Below are 18,612 nucleotides of genomic sequence, written 5' to 3'. Positions count from 1 at the left end.
GCATCTCGTACAGTGGGTCTTACACGTCTCAGAGAATGTTGCAGAAATATGAGTTCAAATCAGCATAAGCAGCTATCCCCCTCCCCTTCATTAGCCTTCCCTAACCTGCCCTTAGGTCTCCTCCATCCTCACTCTGACCTACTCTATACACTCCTACCCTTCAACGTTCAACCCTCCGAGGTTTATTCTTCTAACCTATTTTATCCTTCCTCTACTCTTTACCCTCCACAATAAGCTTTATGCTTGCATCATGGACTTCTGTCCTCCTCGAAATACCACCATCTGTTACCAGATCATATTGAGTTTGAGGTGGATAAAGGCTGAAGGAAAGGCTTGAAGAAAGAAAAGGTCTGAAGGTAAATAGTAAAGGCTTACATAGTTAAGTTGGAAGTTAGGTTGAAAAAAGACCAAAGTCAATCAAGTTCAACCCCTCTAAATGAAACCTAGTGCACATATATATATCTACTTATACCAACCTATCCACTCATTTATATATATATATATATATATATATATATATATATATATATATATATATCTATATATATCTATATATATATATATATATATATATATATATATATATATATATATATATATATATTAGGGATGCACCGAATCCACTATTTTGGATTCGGCTGAACACTCGAATCCTTCGCAAATGATTCGGCAGAAAAACGAACCGAATCTGAATTCTAATTTGCATATGCAAATTAGGGGTGGGAAGGGGGAAACTTTTTTTTATTTCCTTGTTTTTTGACATATGCAAATTAGGATTCGGTTCGGCCAGGCAGAAGGATGCGGTCGAATCCGAATCCTGCTGAAAAATGCAGAATCCTGGCCTATATATATATATATATATATATATATATATATATATATATATATATATATATATATATATATATAAAATATATATATATATATATATATATATATATATATATAACCCTAATTTGGTTAGAAACTGTGTTCAAGTCAAGGGGGGGCACAGGCAACAGGGGTGCCCGGAATGCAGGGTCTACTGCATCGTAGTTCCCCCTCCCCACCCCCCTCGCATGTGTGTGGTGAGGTCCAGAAGGTTGTCATGAGAGGGCCTAGAGGGGGTCCTAGGGAGGAGGGACTATTCGCGCTGGGCCCCTTCAGTGAATTTTCTTTTGTTTTTTACAGGGGTGCCCAAAGAACCCTAGCTATGCCAATAGGGGCAAGTGAAGAGGTGAGTGACATCTAGGAAGTAAAAGGAATGGCTGTGCCTAAGGCATAGAGGCTGGAAGGCAAAATATGATGGAAATATTTAAGTGAGTTAGTAACAGGCATGGGAGTTTTAATAAAAAAACGTGGGTTTCATTTGAAAATAACTTTTAACAGGTGAAAAGTAGACTCTTTTTTTGGGTATCTCCTACTTTGACTACTTGCGGTTACAGAGCAAGTAGAACCACAACAACATCTTTCCCAATTATGGATATTGTGTGTCAGAAGTCTATGGCGCCAACTCACAGGTTTTGTGCAACTACCTCTCTTGTCCACGCTGGACACCAAACAGCCAACCTATTCCCAGTAAATGTTCACCTCATAACCTTGCACAACGCAACCCCCTCATTCTAGCACACACACTAATCTTGAACAAAAAGATAATTCTGTAGATCCCTTTAAACACCTGCCCTTTGGCAAGCAAGATTAGAGTGAAAACCTCAACTGGTCAACAGCACAAGAGAGCACCTAGTACCAATATTCTCTAAATAAGGGACCCACTGTCTCAGGTATGCCCACCCCTTTGGATTGTAATTCTTTGTTGGCAGAGCCCTTACTACATAATGCATCAGTTTGTCTGCACTTCTGTTATTAAGTACATTACTGCACAATGGGTTGGTGCTTTATACAAACATCATGCACAGTAATTGTGGTCCTATTTTCACTGACTTCAAGCCGGTGTCCATTGCTCTACAATATCAAACATAGGATGCATGGCAGTGTGCTAAGGGGAAAACCATTGCTGATTTAAAAGAATATAAAAGCTTGTTTGCAGTTTCCCACAACCGCTTGGATGATATGCTATGGGAAATTGACATGGGCCCCATTACATTTAGTGGAAGCCAAAGACAGCATTCCTCTGTAGCAACCTCCTAACAACAGTCATGTCTGGTAGTGACAGCATGATGGTCTGGAGAAGTTTTGCAAGCTACTACTGTAGGAACCATGATTTTTTTTTTCTAAATTTTAAAGAAGAAATTTATGAGCTAGAACTGAGTTATGTAACAAGACAAAGATCACAAACACATGCCAGAAGCTTAACATGGAATGGCCTCACCTGAATCGAGATGTTCTGGCAAGAACTCATAAGACCTGTCCATGCTAAAAACCCTACTAACATTGCTGAGCTTGCTGAAACAGTTCTCTATAGAGCAGTGATCCCCAACCAGTGTCTCAGGAGCAACTTGTTGCTCACCAACTCCTTGGATGTTGCTCCCAGTGCTTATTTTTGAATTCCTGGCTTGAAGTCAAGCTTTTGTTTGGTAAAAACCAAGTGTACACTCAAACAGAGCCTAGGCTACCAGTCCACATAGGGTATAATTTACACCCAAGGAACTTTTTGCATGCTTGGGTTGCTCTCCAACTTTTAGTTACATTTGACTATGGCTCACAGTAAAAAAGGTTGGGACTTAGAGGCCATAGAGGGTTGGGACTTAATTTATTTAGAGCAAAGTTTCATTGGTCAGCAGAAAGAACTAAAGTTAGCACAACCTGTTATTGGCTTCCATTTACAGAGCTACTAAAACGGACTAAAAAACCTTGATACATTTCATAGCAAATACTGGAAACATGGCTAATACATTTTCACAGCTCTGTATCTACCAATAATTATACAACTGCACAGATGCACTTTTGTACTCGGTTACTTGCCCCTGTAATGGAAATGCCCTCTGTCTCCTGCCCTAGAACCAATCTTCTTTTTTCCTAGGACGTTAATGCATCTGAGGAGAATAAATACAGCAAAATAAATTGTAACCCTGTCCCCCTGTAACTAAATATACAGTTTTCATATAAAATAAGATCTCATAAATTAGGGGCAATCACAGACAGATACATTATGGTATAATAACTTTTTTTTTAATTATTTTTCATTGTTTGTCACCAGCATCAAAAGAAACTACAAAAAAACGTAAAATATAATTTGCAGATGACTTGGCAAGTGGAAGTAAATAGTAGGGATGCACCGAATCCAGGATTCGGTTCGGGATTCGGGCTTTTTCAGCAGGATTCCGATTTGGCCAAATCCTTCTGCCCAGCCGAACTGAGTCCTAATTCGCATGACTTTTTGTTACAAAAATTAGGATTTGGATTCGGTTCGGTATTCGGCCAAATCTTTCTAAAATGATTTGGTGGGTTTGGCTGAATCCAAAATACTGGATTCGGTGCATCCCTAGTAAATAGCAGGCTGTGCTTGGGAGCACATTGTTTAACTGCTCTTTTGGGACAGTGGAAAGAAACTGATAAAATCTAATATTTGATACAAAGAGATTAAGGATTCATATAACATTCCTTCCAGGCAGCCTTTCCTATCATGTCATATCAAAGTCTTGTAAAAACGTTAAAAGTTGGAAATGTTATCAAGCAATAGCAGACATTTAAAGCACGCCTCTTGAATATTTTTAGCATAAAAAAAAAGTATTTCATGTGATGTAAATGAATGGTAATTTTCCGACTTTAAAAGAGAGCTTTGCCAGTATATTTCAGTGTCCGGGACCCAATTCCGCAAACATGGAGATGCTTTCAATTTGCTCTGCCTGCCTCCTTCTCTTAGATGGTTATGATTGTCGGAAAATTAATCCATTTAAAAATCTGCAGCTTAAACTTAAGAATTTTTTCCACTTTCCCCCACTCCCTCTCTCTGTCTAATTTTTTTTTTAAGAATATCAATAAGTTCCAATTGAAGAGTGGATTCTTTTGCAATTCAGGCATGTGCCGGCGATAACGGGCGAGTTGGCATGAAGAGAGGCAGAGATGGATTAATTATTCAGAGAACATGGAAATTCTGCTTATCATCGGCTAGCAAAGGAGCCCAGCTCACATAATCAGCAAACGAAAGGGAGGGAAAAAAATAACAATGCAATGGCACCTTCCAGCCCATCATCACATTTTTTTACCCCCTTGTAATTAAAAAATAACATACAATTATAGCGCTATCTGCTGTGAGGCAATGAGTGGGTGTCCACAGAATAATTGCCGTGGGATAATAACATAGAGAACAAGAAATGGCCATTGCTACTCTGTAATGCTACATGCTCCCATCTTTATTTTTTCTTTTCCACTTTTCCCCCTTTTTTTGTCTCATTTGGCTTCATCGCTCTCTTATTAAGTCTGCAATCAAAGTCGGATTAATATCTCAGGCGGCGTTCTTCTTCAGAGTGCCGGACCATGAAACATTGGTCTTCTCTCAGTTGAAGAGTATCCTAAATATATAAAAATTCATTTTTTTCTTATTTTTTATCTTAGAACTACAAAACAAATTTCCTGTGATCCGAAAAAAAACCCAAATTATGATATTTAATTGTTAAATGTATGAATAAATCAATTTATATTTAAATTGACGCAGGGTCATGCAGCATTCAAGTTTTACGGTCTCCAATATTCCATTTAAATTGATATTAGAGCAAGCAATTCGAGGAGCTTGGTTGCAAGGAAGAAAAAATAAGGTCAAAATGAATGATTTTTACAATCCAGATAATCAGACGTTGCCTTTGACCTAATTTACAAATGTATTTTTATATTTCATTTACGGGGGGAAAAGTAGTAAGCACATACAAATCACTTTCTGCTCCAGTTATTTAGACAAAATTTGATTGCCCTTATCGTTTCTCCCTAAATTGGTAATTGCTACATTTTCAGACTTTCGCTGTGACAATTCATATGTAAAACAAGCCGGAATATGTAAAAGGCATGGGCTTATTCCCTCTACTTTATCCGCACGCAGCGCTGGCAATTCTGAAACAACTCCCCGTTTAAATACAAAAAAAAGAGATTATTCATCGCTGTTTCCCTTATTAGTTTTTTGTGTTGCTGAACATTCTTTGAAGAAAACAGGATAGAAATACGAGCCACAAAAAAGAAAAAAAAAGAAAATGCAAATATACTTCATATTTTTTTCGAGAGATTAAAAGAAATCTTTGCTTTTTATATCTGCAATATGGGCATGTCTGCCCAACGCAAAACCTTATAGACGCGTGACGGACAAGGTTTGTCGGGTCAAACGAAATCTTGCTTCCACAAAAGTTTCCAGATCCATTTTTATATTAATTAGAGTCTGAAGGTCGAGGTTGTGGCCTACAAGCTGTTGTGAATGGATGATTGGGGATGGTGGGAGAAGGAATTCACAACAGCTGGAGGGATATGACTCTGACATAAGACAGAAGAGATGAGTGGCCTATTAGAGACGGACATGTCTGTATACAACATCATCAATAAACCTTTAGCAGTATTGTAGTTTGCTGAATTTATCTATAGAAAATAATGACAATGTTTATTCAGAATATTTTTCCTATGGTATAAAGCAAATCAAAATGATTAAACTATTGTTTTCAAATAAATCATTATTTTCAAAGCATTGCTTAATGATTGCATCCTCCATTAAATAGGGTACCGTCGATAAAAAAATCAGTGTTCAGCCAAACAAAACTTCTGATTTTACCTAAATTTAAAGAAATTAGCAAATGAAGGCACTTATTCTTTTACATGATTTTATTTAAGATTCGAATGCGCTAATTACGATTGGCTCTTGTGGGGTCTTTGGTACTATGCTGAATTCAATAATTAATAAAATAGTCGCTGTGTTTAAATCTATTTAAAAAATAAAACCTGTTTAGAGGGACAGGCAGTTCCTATGGCATATTTAGATTAGTACGGTTGAATGCAGAGGATCATTTTTGGCATTTAAAACTTGGCCATTGCTGCTTTGCACCCCTGTTTTATATTTGAAAAAGAAATGGTTTTTTTTCAGTGGGTATTACAGCTTTGGCTGCAATTTTATACAGGAACAGTGGCTTCCTCCTTGCATTATGCTTGTAGTACCTCTTCTTCCCTGATGACCCCTATTAGATCAAAAAGTGCAATCACTGAGTAGTGTTGTTTTTAATTAGTGGAACAAGGTGCAGTTTAAACCCATCAATCCTTAACCACCAGTGCTAATCACTACAAATAACTATAAGGTCAGATCTGTTTTGAAAATGTATTAGAAAATTAAATTAAATTAAAGAAAGAAAGGACAGTACTATTACCCGACTCAAACCTGCCCTCCCTCCACCCGCGCCCGCCCGAGCCCGACTTCTGGGGTTCCTTTTATAGACCCATGCCAACCCGCTCCACTGATGATGTTACAAAAGGGGCAGGGCGAGCAGACGCACGGCTATAAAAGCGGAAGACGGAAGTTGGAAGTCAGCAGTGCAAGGTGGTGGGCGGGGAGAGCAGGAAGAATAGCTCGACCCGGGCCCGCCCGGCACCCGCAAATGGGTGTGCGAGGTCGGCCTGAACCCGACCCACCCGCGGGTATCGGTCCGGCTCACACATCACTACTGGACATGTTTTTGAGCTTGATGTCTCCTATTTTAACGAGCAGGCCTCCATAGAATAATTACCTTTTCCTGGAAGCAGAACTGATTTACACAGCACCAGACTTCCATCACATTCAGCATCGATTAGGGCCCTGGAGCAGCTGCCTCAGGGGGTTCCCCTGGACCCCCTGCCTTTCCACACAATTCCCTCCGGGCCCCGCCCTAGGTGCAACCCCCCTGTGGCTTCCCCTCCTGTACCTTTTCTCTTCCAGTACTGGGGCCAGAGCAGCAATAGTCCAGGGAGCGGGTCCACCAGATTTTTTTCCCAGTATCCTGGAGGCCCAGTCTGACCCTGATCACATCTGTTGGAAATGGAAAAAGGAATTGGTTGTTTAAAAAATAATCTGCAGAACAGTGCCCAAGAGATAAGCATTCAACTAGGATGATACACCTTAATACAATCAACACATAACATCAGCACAAGGTCAAGTATTCTGTAGTAACAATTCTGATGTTTGCTTTCAATCAGCAAATGCTACTACTTGTTGATTGGTGCAATGTGCTGCTAGGCTTGATAATAGCAAACCCTTAATAGGGGAAAGGAAGAAAGAGGACAAAAAGGGGAAGGAAAATTAATTCAAAATGGAGTCTTGTGATGTTGATTGGCTTAGAACTGACCAGAGAAACAGGTGACTCTTCTCGGCTCACTAACTTCATTTTCTAGGCAGACCCACATTTCCTTTATCCTTTATATCACTAACTTCATTTTCTGCTGACTGAGGTCAAGAAAGCAGACAAGAGAAAGTAATTATTTTTTTATATAATCTTTATTTTGGGTTATGTATCATCCACAAGAAAAACATCTCAACATTCTCATTACAATAATATAACACATTTTCCATACATTATTTACATTTAAATGCTAGAAAAACCATGAGACATAGGGAAAGGAAAAACAAATCACTGGGGTATTCACTTCTTCTCCTTAGTCCTGGACTCTCTATCCTGTTTGTCCATTTTCTGCTGACACATTAGAGGTAGAGTTGAGTTTTAATCCCACATTTATTTTGCTTGATATTAGCTCTCTTCTCGTATCCTATTGTAGAGAGTATATTGATCCTACACCCAGATCCCTTTAAAGTACATCATAATAATAAATCCCCTGATAAAATCAACAGGGGGAATGGCTGGTTTAAAAGAGATCATGGGGAAATACCCCAGACAAGCAAATAAAAAATAAGAGAAAGAAGGAAGAAGACAGAAAAATTTGCTGGGCCAAACTCACCATGCTTGTAAGAGAAAGTAATCTTATAACAGAAGGAGTGAAGATAAAAATATACAGTGCTTGAACAGTTGCAAAGAGTTGTTAATCAGACCACTGCCTTCCGGATTCTTTTGTTTCTTTGGATATCAAGCCACTCCATTCTAAGATTGATATGGAACAAAAAATAGGGAGAATATGACCAGGATTCTGGTGAATTTGCACATTACATGCCACATTATCATAACAATCATGTGTTCCTTTCAAGAGCAGACAATTGTAATGAACCTTTTAATGAAAATAACAATACAATTATTTTGGATACAGAATTTTCTTGTAGACACCCAAAGCACTATTATACTGTAGACGCATTTCTTTTCATTTGTCTAAATCAAAGCAGTATGTTACCCATGCAATCCAGCATTTTCAAAGTATTCTCAAAGCAGAAAAGACGCATCCATTAAGATCTACCTATAGCGCTCTGCTATCTATAGAGCATCTCTAACAAGGCCCTTAAGTTCTTTTCCACACAACAAAGCGTGCTATCACCAGACCTTTTGTAATACAAATTAAAGGTCGTAAAATGCCAGTATGTAAATGGCTCAGAGGGATCAGAGAATACGGACTATTTCTGACGTCACCGCCGGCTCTGATCAAAGTCTCAGCTCTAACAAGGAAAATATTACAGATCCTTCAGTTCCTAACTTGAATAGACAAGATGTCAGGTATAGTCAGCACTTCATGGAGAGTGAGAAGTTTAACAAGGAGAGTAGTACATCTCGGCAGAATTGTTCTACATGAAGTGACAAAGGACGTCGAATCAAGTCAGAGTGCTTCCATTCTGTGAGTTTGTTTATGAACAGTGTAACAGTGATCAAATGAACATGGAGACACAATACACATCAGCACTTCTACTCTTGTCACATTTAAAAGGATCCATAATATTCTGCGAGGTCTTCAGTACAGGCAGGAAGAGGAAAACAATCCTCCTTTCTTTCACTATCATAGTAAAATAGTAACATAGTAAGTTAGGTTGAAAAAGACATCTGTCCATCAAGTTCAACCTTTTAAGTCTGTATATAACATGTCTAACTGCTAGTCATGACTGTATTACAGTAGGTCCTAGGTATCGGACCTAAATATGCCCCCTTCTGCAAACCAGCCGGCCCCCTACCCCTCCCCCCCACAGCTCTTTCACCGGATTTCCAATGGAAATACGTGAAGCAAGTGGACTATTTTTTTTTTAATTTCAAAAAAATAATTTATAGGCACCTGAGGGCCGCCCCCCAAAACCTGACGCCCTAGGCACAGGCCCTCGGGTGCCTTAATATAAATATGGCCCTGCTGCTTGTTGATCCAGAGGAAGGCAAAAAAAAAAAAAACATTTGAAGCCTCTACAATTTGCCTCAGAGGGGGAAAAAATTCCTTCCTGACTCCAAAATGGCAATTGGACTAGTCCCTGGATCAACTTGTACTATGAGCTATCTCCCATAACCCTGAATTCCCTCACTTGCTAAACACCATCCAACCCCTTCTTAAAGCTATCTAATGTATCAGCCTGTACGACTGATTCAGGGAGAAATTTCCACATCTTCTCAGCTCTCACTGTAAAAAACCCCTTCCGAATATTTAGCCGGCACCTCCTTTCTTCTAATCGGAATGGGTGACCTCTTGTCAGCTGGAAAGACCTACTGGTAAATAAAGCATTAGAGAGATTATTATATGATCCCCTTATATATTTATACATAGTTATCATATCACCCCTTAAGCGCCTCTTCTCCAGCGTGAACATTCCCAATTTGGCCAGTCTTTCCTCATAGCTAAGATTTTCCATACCTTTCACCAGCTTAGTTGCCCTTCTCTGTACCCTCTCTAATTCAATAATGTCCTGTTTGAGCACTGGAGACCAAAACTGTACAGCATACAGTCCTTTATTTATATCATGCCACCATATTCTGCAGTGTTCTATAGAGTTTATAAATCAGTCCCTGCCCCAGGGGAGCTTACAGTCTAAGGTCCCTATGATATTCACACACACACCAGGATCAATTTAATAACATGCTGCACGCTATCAAAAAAGGTATTTTACGGAATTCGGCTTTCTAAACAATATCAGAATGAATGTTTTCTTCTTTTTCACATTATTTTTTAAGGTGAAACCTGCTTGCACCTCTTGAATGTTTCAGATTTTTTTCCATAAAGTGGTTTGTTAACATCTACTCACTTCTACTAGTTTAACAAGCATATAATGAGTATCTAGTAAAATGAAGTCAAAGGCAACTGGACATTAAGGCGGTTATTTACTAAAAATCCAAATTTATCTAATTGTCCCAATAAAAAAAGCTTGACCAAACTCCCATGCCCAATTTAGCCTCATTTATTAATAAATTAACTTAATTCAATCAGATAAAAACTTGAAAAATCAAGCATAAACCTGAATCATGCAATTTTTTGGGGCTTTTCTCAAAAAAAGCTTGATTTGAGCTTGAGTTTTTACCTGAAAACCCTGAAAAAGTTGTATTTTGGGCTAAACCCAGCACAGACCATGATAAATTCAAATTGGGATAGTTGCCTCTCCCATTGACTTATACAGGACCTTGAGAGGTCTGGGAAGGGGGATTTTCGGGTTCAGGCTTTTTGGAGCATCAGGTATAATACATCTAAAAAAAAATGAGTTTTTTTTCCCACGAAAAATTTGAGTTTTTGGCAAAAGCTTGATCAGTAAAAATTGAGGTTTAGTAAATAACCCCCTTAGAGTTTTTTTCCCCAGTTGCCTTTGATTTGATTCTACCAGATACTGTATACGATGACCTGGATAAATGAGAATCTTCATAGACACAAGTATAAAATGAAAATTAAAAAGTAATTCACGGGTTCAATGACTGATTATAGATCTTTCTCTGTAAAATTCCTGGTGCCTCTAAATTACTATTTTGACTTGATCTCCTGGTTCTGGACTTTCCTGCTTTGATTTAACAACACTGATCTCTTCCTGCCCTGACTTTTACCTGGCTTTTGACCTTGAGCTTATTTCATTCTGCCTGTACTGTGGCTTCCTCCTTGGTCCTGATATAGTAAAGTTGTTCACTACAGGTACAACAGGTTAAAAGACTGTAGGAGAGAAGTAGAAGTGCTGCTCTGGAAATCCAAAGCCAGGTGAAGACCAGGACAGGCAATGAACACAGAGACAGTAGACGGGCAAAGGTCAGGGCAGATGACAATCTTTAAAGTTTTTAACAAAGCAAGGTAAGAAGACAGCAAAAAATCTGACACAAACAAATTCCAAATAAGTAATTCTAGATCAACAGCACAGGGTTTGAGATGAAACGGTTTGACAATCACTATACTCGACTGAGAAATGCACAGCTATCTAGTGCACAGACTAGGGTTTTAAACCAGATAGAGGCACAACCATACATAGAGACACCGGTGTTCAGAAAGAAAAGCTGAGGACTTTATTGCCCCGTGTATTTCGGTTAAGACCAAAAGAGCAGTTGACATTTCAAAAATGCAAAAGAGAGTCGATGGGAGTCAAAATAATTCTGATGCGAAACAATTTTGATGCAAGCGACAATTTATATATGCGCGCCTATTTTCTCCAAATGCATTAAAGTCAGTGGGCATCCGCATAATTTTGATGCGCTACAATTTTGACTTGCAACAATTTTTTTTGTCGGCCCAAATTTTCGTGGGTGAATTTTCATTGCAGTTCGCAGGCGTCGAAACGTGGAAATTCAACGCAAATCTATGCCTGGCGAATAAATTCGCTCATCACTAATAGCTATATTATTCTATAAAAAGAGGAACAAATTCCTTTGTATAAAATATCGATACGGAACATTGTCTTTGGTCTTCAGTTCTTGTTCCTTTATTTTTTAATGGAGTTCTTTATGATTTGGTTTTGCTGAAAGTTAATGTACAGTGGGGTCTTTTAGTGGAGGTTTAACATGGGCATAAAAAGGGTGGTGGAGACATTCTGCTGTTGGGTCTGATATTTTTTCTTCTGTGGGGTCCATTATTTTTTCAACTGATGGGTTGTTAGAGGTAACTTGGTCACTAGTAATTGTCTAATTCATTTTGGGTATTCAAATGATGGATGATGCTGACAGGGTTTGCAGTAGAGGGCAGAGGCAGAAGAGGAATGCTGACAGTGACCAATGACAATTATATAACATACTAAAAGTTACACTACCCATTTAATTTGTGTTCTTCTAACAGACTGTATGCCATATGCAAAGATGGTACTACCATGATTTATATATAGAAAATGATTTAACTAGAAAGTCTATTGCCCTTCTTATATATTCCGATTTTATTAGCGATGTAGCAGCCGTTTGCTGGTTACCAGGCTTGTTATCTAACATTCTTCCTAAATCCTTTTCCATTTGAGATTTGCCTAAATGTATTCAATTTGATTTACAAGTAACTTGCTTGTCACTGGGGCCTAGGTGCATAATCTTACATTTATCAACACTGAACCACTTCGGCCATTTCCTTGCCCAGTCAACCTTATAGTTTGAATCTTTCTGTATAAAGAAATGAATTCCTCTGATTCAATAACTTCACATACAGTAGTTTATAGAGTCTTTTGTCAATATGGGCAACGTTAAAATATTTAACTAAAAGATCATAAATGATAGATTAGTACTTCCTGTACTGGAAATCCACTCTCAAATGTCCCACCCCAATAATTAAACTCTATTTCTCTAAAATCATGAAAACCATGTCATTTAAAAAAAATATATAAAATATAAAAAATCTGAATATAAGCAGCACAAGCGAAAAAAAAAACTGTGAATGATCTTCAAAAAAATAAAAAATAAGAATACCCTGAAAATCTCTATAAAATTTAGTTTTTGGGCAATTACTAGTAAAAAAAAATCTGAAAACCTTTAAGGGGGTAATTTACTAATAAAAATTGTGGTTTTCTAATTTTTTTTTAAAAAAAAAGCTCTATAAATTAGAGATTTATTTAATTAGAGATTCTAATATAAAACTTTGCCAGGTAAAATTGTCAAGGTCCTCTAGAAGTCAATGGGAGCTGCACGGATCTATTTGGACCACTTTCATGCATCATTCATACATGCAAGTTAGGGATCTTCTGGGTGCATTAGGGCCCTTTACTTTCCACCCTATGACAGGCAGTAAAGATAGGGCTTCCTTGCATCCACCATGACTGAGCTCTACAACTTTTATTTTATCTGCAGAGCGCAGCCAGATCCTGGATAGAAATGCTCTCTCTGAGGGGTGCACTCTCTCTAAAGGGTGCACTTCTGTGAGTTATCTAGGTAAATGACCAATAATTGAACATGCCTATACCTCATGAGAAAAAACAACAACATTTGGCAAATATCCTGTCGAGATTTTGACAATTTACAGTGGAGTATAAGAATATTGATGGCTATGATAAGCCTGTAGTGAAGGTAGATCGAGGAGGACTTTCTTTCTGCTCATTAGAAGAGAGACACTTCTTTGCTGGCACCATGGAAAGTGGTCACATTGCACATAAAACCTGATCACTGCAGAAGTCAGTGTGAGGACTCACCCTGGTGGTCTAGAAGGCCGGCGGGGATGTTCGCTGTGTTGATCTTTTCCCTCTATTGCCGGCTGCTTTATGGTGCGCACAATACGACTTCTGGGCTTTGCCTCGTCGCGAGCGTCATCATGTCATCGTTTTGGCATGAATTCGTTGCCTGTTGTTAGGTCTACTTACTAATATCCTGGGTATGATTTATTCATGTTTGATTCCTGGTTTTGATCCCTGCCTGTCTGATTATTCTGAACTCTGACAATATTGACCCTTGCCTGCCTGACTTTCCTGAACTCTGCTAATCCTAACTCCTGCCTGCCTGACGATTCTACCAGTATTGACCCTTACCTGTCTGAATATCCTTGAACATTGCCTGTACCGACCCTGGCTATCTGACCTTGCTTGAACTCTGCCCGCACCAACCCGGTCTGTCTGACTACACTTTCCATCCATTCCTTGAACTGTACCTTTCATCCAAAACCTTGATAACGACCGTGCCCCTTTGCCAGTCCAAAATCCTTGCTTGTCTCCTCTCTAATTAAGACCTGGAGGCATCCGATTAGCACAGGGCTCCTCCCAAAAGTGAAAGGCAGCTGCTACAGGCGGACGAAGCGCCGTGACTAGGGAGCCTAGCACCTGTTCTGGATTTAGGGAGCCGATCGTGACAGGCAGTTTGAAATTTAAAAATAATGAAATGCAGCAGAAGACAAACTCACCCTCAAGCTTTCTTTGGAATCAATTTATCAAAGATACATTTCAGAAATGTTCAATATACAACGTATTTATGCCCCTGACTTCTACCTTGTTTCTGTTTGTCTTCCACTGGAATCTCTTCAGGTCATTTTGCATTTGGGCATCATCCAGGGTGCACTCCATTTATAACAGTACCAGCAGGGTTGGTTGGACAGTTGTGATTTTACAGATCCTCTCCACCCAGACTACAGTTGTGGTCAACCCGTATCGTGTACCATGAGCCTTCAACAGAACATGACCATCTACTGGACAGACATTAATGATGCTGCTATATGGAAACAAGGTGGCAAAACCAAACTTAATGCAAATGGGCTACACATTCTGTTTCACTGTCAGTTTGATGGAAAGGAAAACAAGACAACGTATCAGTATATTTCCTTCCCAACCCTGTGTCACTTCGTAGAGCATGGAAGAACTGGATTATATGTTAATCGAGCAGTGAAGCCTCCTTTGCATTCATTTCTGGTTTTGCTAGGAGCATTAATAAGGGATTTTTAGATAGTTGGGAGGGGGGAGAATCCCAATTTAATGCCTAACATGCAAAAAAAGGCCATAAATTCACCAGTCAGTTAATCATAAATCTGTCATGCTAATGCCAATTACTATGTCCTACTCTCTCATACACCGATAAGATCCAAATTATAAACACATATGCAGTAATCTCCCTATCTATTTACACATTTCTTAATCCAGGCACTAGTTAATCTCTTGAACACAGGGAAAAATACAGAGAAATAAAAATATAATTTTTTAGAATTATGTAAATACATTCCTGAAACATTTGCAAGATGACACTTAAGACACATTTTCCATTCTTTTGAAAATACTCATCTGCAGAAACTTGTGTGGTACCGAAAATCCCATTACATTGTACAAAATATTTTCACTGATATTTATAATTAGATATAAACTTTGTACCTTAAGGCTTTATTTAATAGGGAGCTACTGTGTTTATGTTTGATTTTCATGCTCATCTACTAAAGGTGGACTTCTCTTTCATCTTGAATTCCCTAAAAACAATATAGTACATTATGGGGCAGATTTACTAAGCTTGAGTGAAGAATTCGAATGAAAAAAAATTCGAATTTCGAAGTATTTTTTTTGGTACTTCGACCATCAAATTGATCAAATGATTTGAACGATTCAAAGTAAAAATCGATTATTTGACCATTCGATAGTCTAAGTACTGTCTCTTTAAAAAATACTTAGACTTCATACTTTGCCACTTTAAACCTACCGAGGTGCAATGTTAGCCTATGGGGACCTTCCCCAGCACTTTTCTAAGCTTTTTTTGATCGAATAAAAATCCTTCGATCGGTCAATTAAAATTGTTCAAATTGTTCGATTCAAGCGATTTTATCGTTCGATCGAACGATTTTTATTTGATCGTTCGATCGAAGCATTTGCGCTAAAATCCTTCAAGATCAATATTCGAATTCGAAGGATTTTACTTTGAGGGTTTATTAACCCTCGAAATTCGACCCTTGATAAATCTGCCCCTAGATGTTATTATTGCAAAATATAAGGACACTAAGGGGGTTATTTATCAAAGTTTGAGTTTGTAAGGTTTTTTTTATACCTTTTTACACCTCAAATAAACTCACACGTTTCCTTACTTATGAAAAAACTGGAATGGAAAAAACTGGAATCAGTGTAATCAGGTTGAAAAACCTGAATACTCAAATTGATCGAGTTTTCTGCGAAAAAAAAAAACTTGAATTGCTCGAATTTATCGAGTTTTCGAGCACAGACTACTGAAAAAAAATCCCAAACATCATGAACATTTTCATATAGTTCAAGGAACCTCTGCCATTGACTTCTACATGACCTTGACAGGTTTTAGATGGTGTATTTTTGAATTCTAGCTATTTCCTAGGTCGGGGTATAATAAATCTGCAAAAACTTGAATAATTTGAGCTTTTTTTACCCGAAAATTCGAGTTTTTACTGAAAACTATCCTCGAAAACTTGAAATTTTCAGGAAAAAAACAACTCGATATTTGATAAATAACCCCCTTAGATGTTACCAAGGAGTTCCATGATCATATATCAACACACAAGGTTGAAGCCAGGTGATTTTATACTGATCATTGGATTCCAAAGTAACTTCTGATGTACTCTTAGAGGCCCATTTATTAAAGGTCAATTTTTAGTTGTATTAGAGCTTTTTTGAAACCACGATAGTTTTCTCTAAAATCACGAAAGCCATGAAAGTTATTAAAAGATCCGAATATAAAAAGTACGAAGGGAAATAAATGCTGCATGAGACACTCCAAAAATGCAAAAACTCCAAAAATGCAAAAACCTTTAAAAATTTTAGTTTTTCAGACAATTATTATTGAATAAAATTATATAATCTTTTAGGGGCTGATTTATCAAGGGTCAAATTTCAAAGTTGAAAATACTTCTAAATTCGACCATCGAATTGAATTACTTCAAATTTGAATATCGAATTTGGCAATTTGCGGTTGAAACAAAATCGTTCGATTCGAAGGATTTCAGCGATCGATCCAACTATTTTTCTTCGACTTCCAAAAAAGTAGAAAACTGCTCTAGAAGGTCCCCATAGGATAACATAGCACTTCTGCAGGTTTCATTTGGTAAAGTATTGAAGTCGAAGTTTTTTTAAAGAGACAGTACTTCGATTATCGAATGGTCAAATATTCGAAGTATTTTACTTCGAAAATGAATTCGAAGTCGTAGTAGCCTATTCGATGGTCGAAGTATCCAAAAAACTACTTGGAAATTCGAAGTATTTTACTTAGAAAATTCCCTCGAATTCACTTCGACCCTTGATAAATCTGCCCCTTAAAGTCCGAAAAAAGGTCCAATAGGATCAATGTAGCTCCCATTGACTTCTATAGGACCTCCACTGCTTTTACTTGCTGAAGTTTTGTACAGGTATGGGACCTGTTATCCAGAATGCTCGGGACCTGGAATTTTCCGGATAACGGATCTTTTTGTAATTTGGGTCTTCATGCCTTAAGTCTACTAGAAATTCATTTAAACATTAAATAAACCCAATAGGCTGGTTTTGCTTCCAATAATTATAAATTATATCTTAGTTTGGATCAAGTACAAGCTACTGTTTTATTATTACAGAGAAAAAGGAAATAATTTTTAAGAATTTGGATTATTTGGATAAAATAGGAGACAGCCATTCCGTAATCCGGAGCTTTCTGGATATCGGGTTTCCGGATAAGGGATCCTATACCTGTATTAGCATTTCTGTGATTTTTACACTTCATAAATCTCAAATTTTAACGTTTTAGAGAAATGAAAAAACACAAATTTTTGAAGAAAAAAATATATTTGTGAAAAAATAGAAATACGAATGTGAGTAAAGTGGTCCCTTCTTTTCAGTTTATAGTTTACAAAATATTTCGGGGTCTTGAATACTAAAAGGCTACATTTTACTCTTTATTCATAGCTCTTAGCTATTTTTGTTGTCAAGGAAGGCATTCGGATCGTATTATGCATTAAATAATAGGGGTAATGAATTTGCCTTAAAGAGGGGGGAAATGGATCATTTATTTGGGTATCGGCTAGCTGCCATGTGAGAGAGTAAAGTAAAAAGTGACAAATCATTTTTAAAAAGTAAATATTGGTCTATTATGATGTAGACATATGGGTGGGCATTGTCATAATACTTGGAAGTCATAGAAAAACATAAATGATTCTCTTCTGTAGAATTGTGTTGATTGCCCTGCCATTCCTGAATTTCCAAAAGGTTATGTGGCTTTGAACTCTTGTCATAGACCATTTAGTTGCAGATGTAAAAAATATACAGTAATTTATTGTCTTGACAAAAGGCAAACAGAAAATAAAATCATCATTAGGCCTTAGTAGATAATTTGTAATTCACTTTAGGAAATACACAGTGAACAACATGATACCTCTAGACTCATCTGTTCCTCAGAACTGTCTATGGATGGAACCTTCGGAATTCTTTATGCAGCTACCAAAGTGCTCCCAGCGTTAGCTGGTTAATTTGTCATATTTGAATATTTGACTACATAAAAACATGTAAAAAATGATTTATTTGATTTTATATAGCAGTCATTTCAAGTGAAGAACTGGTTTTTGGCCAAAGCGGAATTTCTTCTTAAAGCCAATAGAACACATAGGGGCAGCTTTATCAAAGGTCGAATTTCGAAGTGAAATATACTTCGAAATTCGACCAAATGGCTATACTTCAACTTTGAATCCGAAGTTTTTTTTTTTACCGAATTTGACAGTTTTGCTGTCAAAGTAAAATCGTTCGATGTAATGATTAAATCGTTCGAATCGAAGGATTCGAACGATTTCAGCGATCGATGAAACGATTTTACTTAGACTACAAAAAACATAGAAAAATGCATTAGAAGGTCCCCATAAGCTAACATAGCACTTCGGCAGGTTTAATTTGGTGAACTATTGAAGTCAGAGTTTTTTTAAAGAGACAGTACTTCCATTATCGAATATTAGAACTATTTTACTTCAAATCGAATTTGAAGTAAATTCAAAGTTGTAGTATCCTATTCG

This window comes from Xenopus laevis, chromosome 6L (genome assembly GCF_017654675.1).
Source record: "Xenopus laevis strain J_2021 chromosome 6L, Xenopus_laevis_v10.1, whole genome shotgun sequence".
In the NCBI taxonomy this organism is placed as follows: domain Eukaryota; kingdom Metazoa; phylum Chordata; class Amphibia; order Anura; family Pipidae; genus Xenopus; species Xenopus laevis.
Note: the sequence above shows the minus strand (reverse complement) of the source record.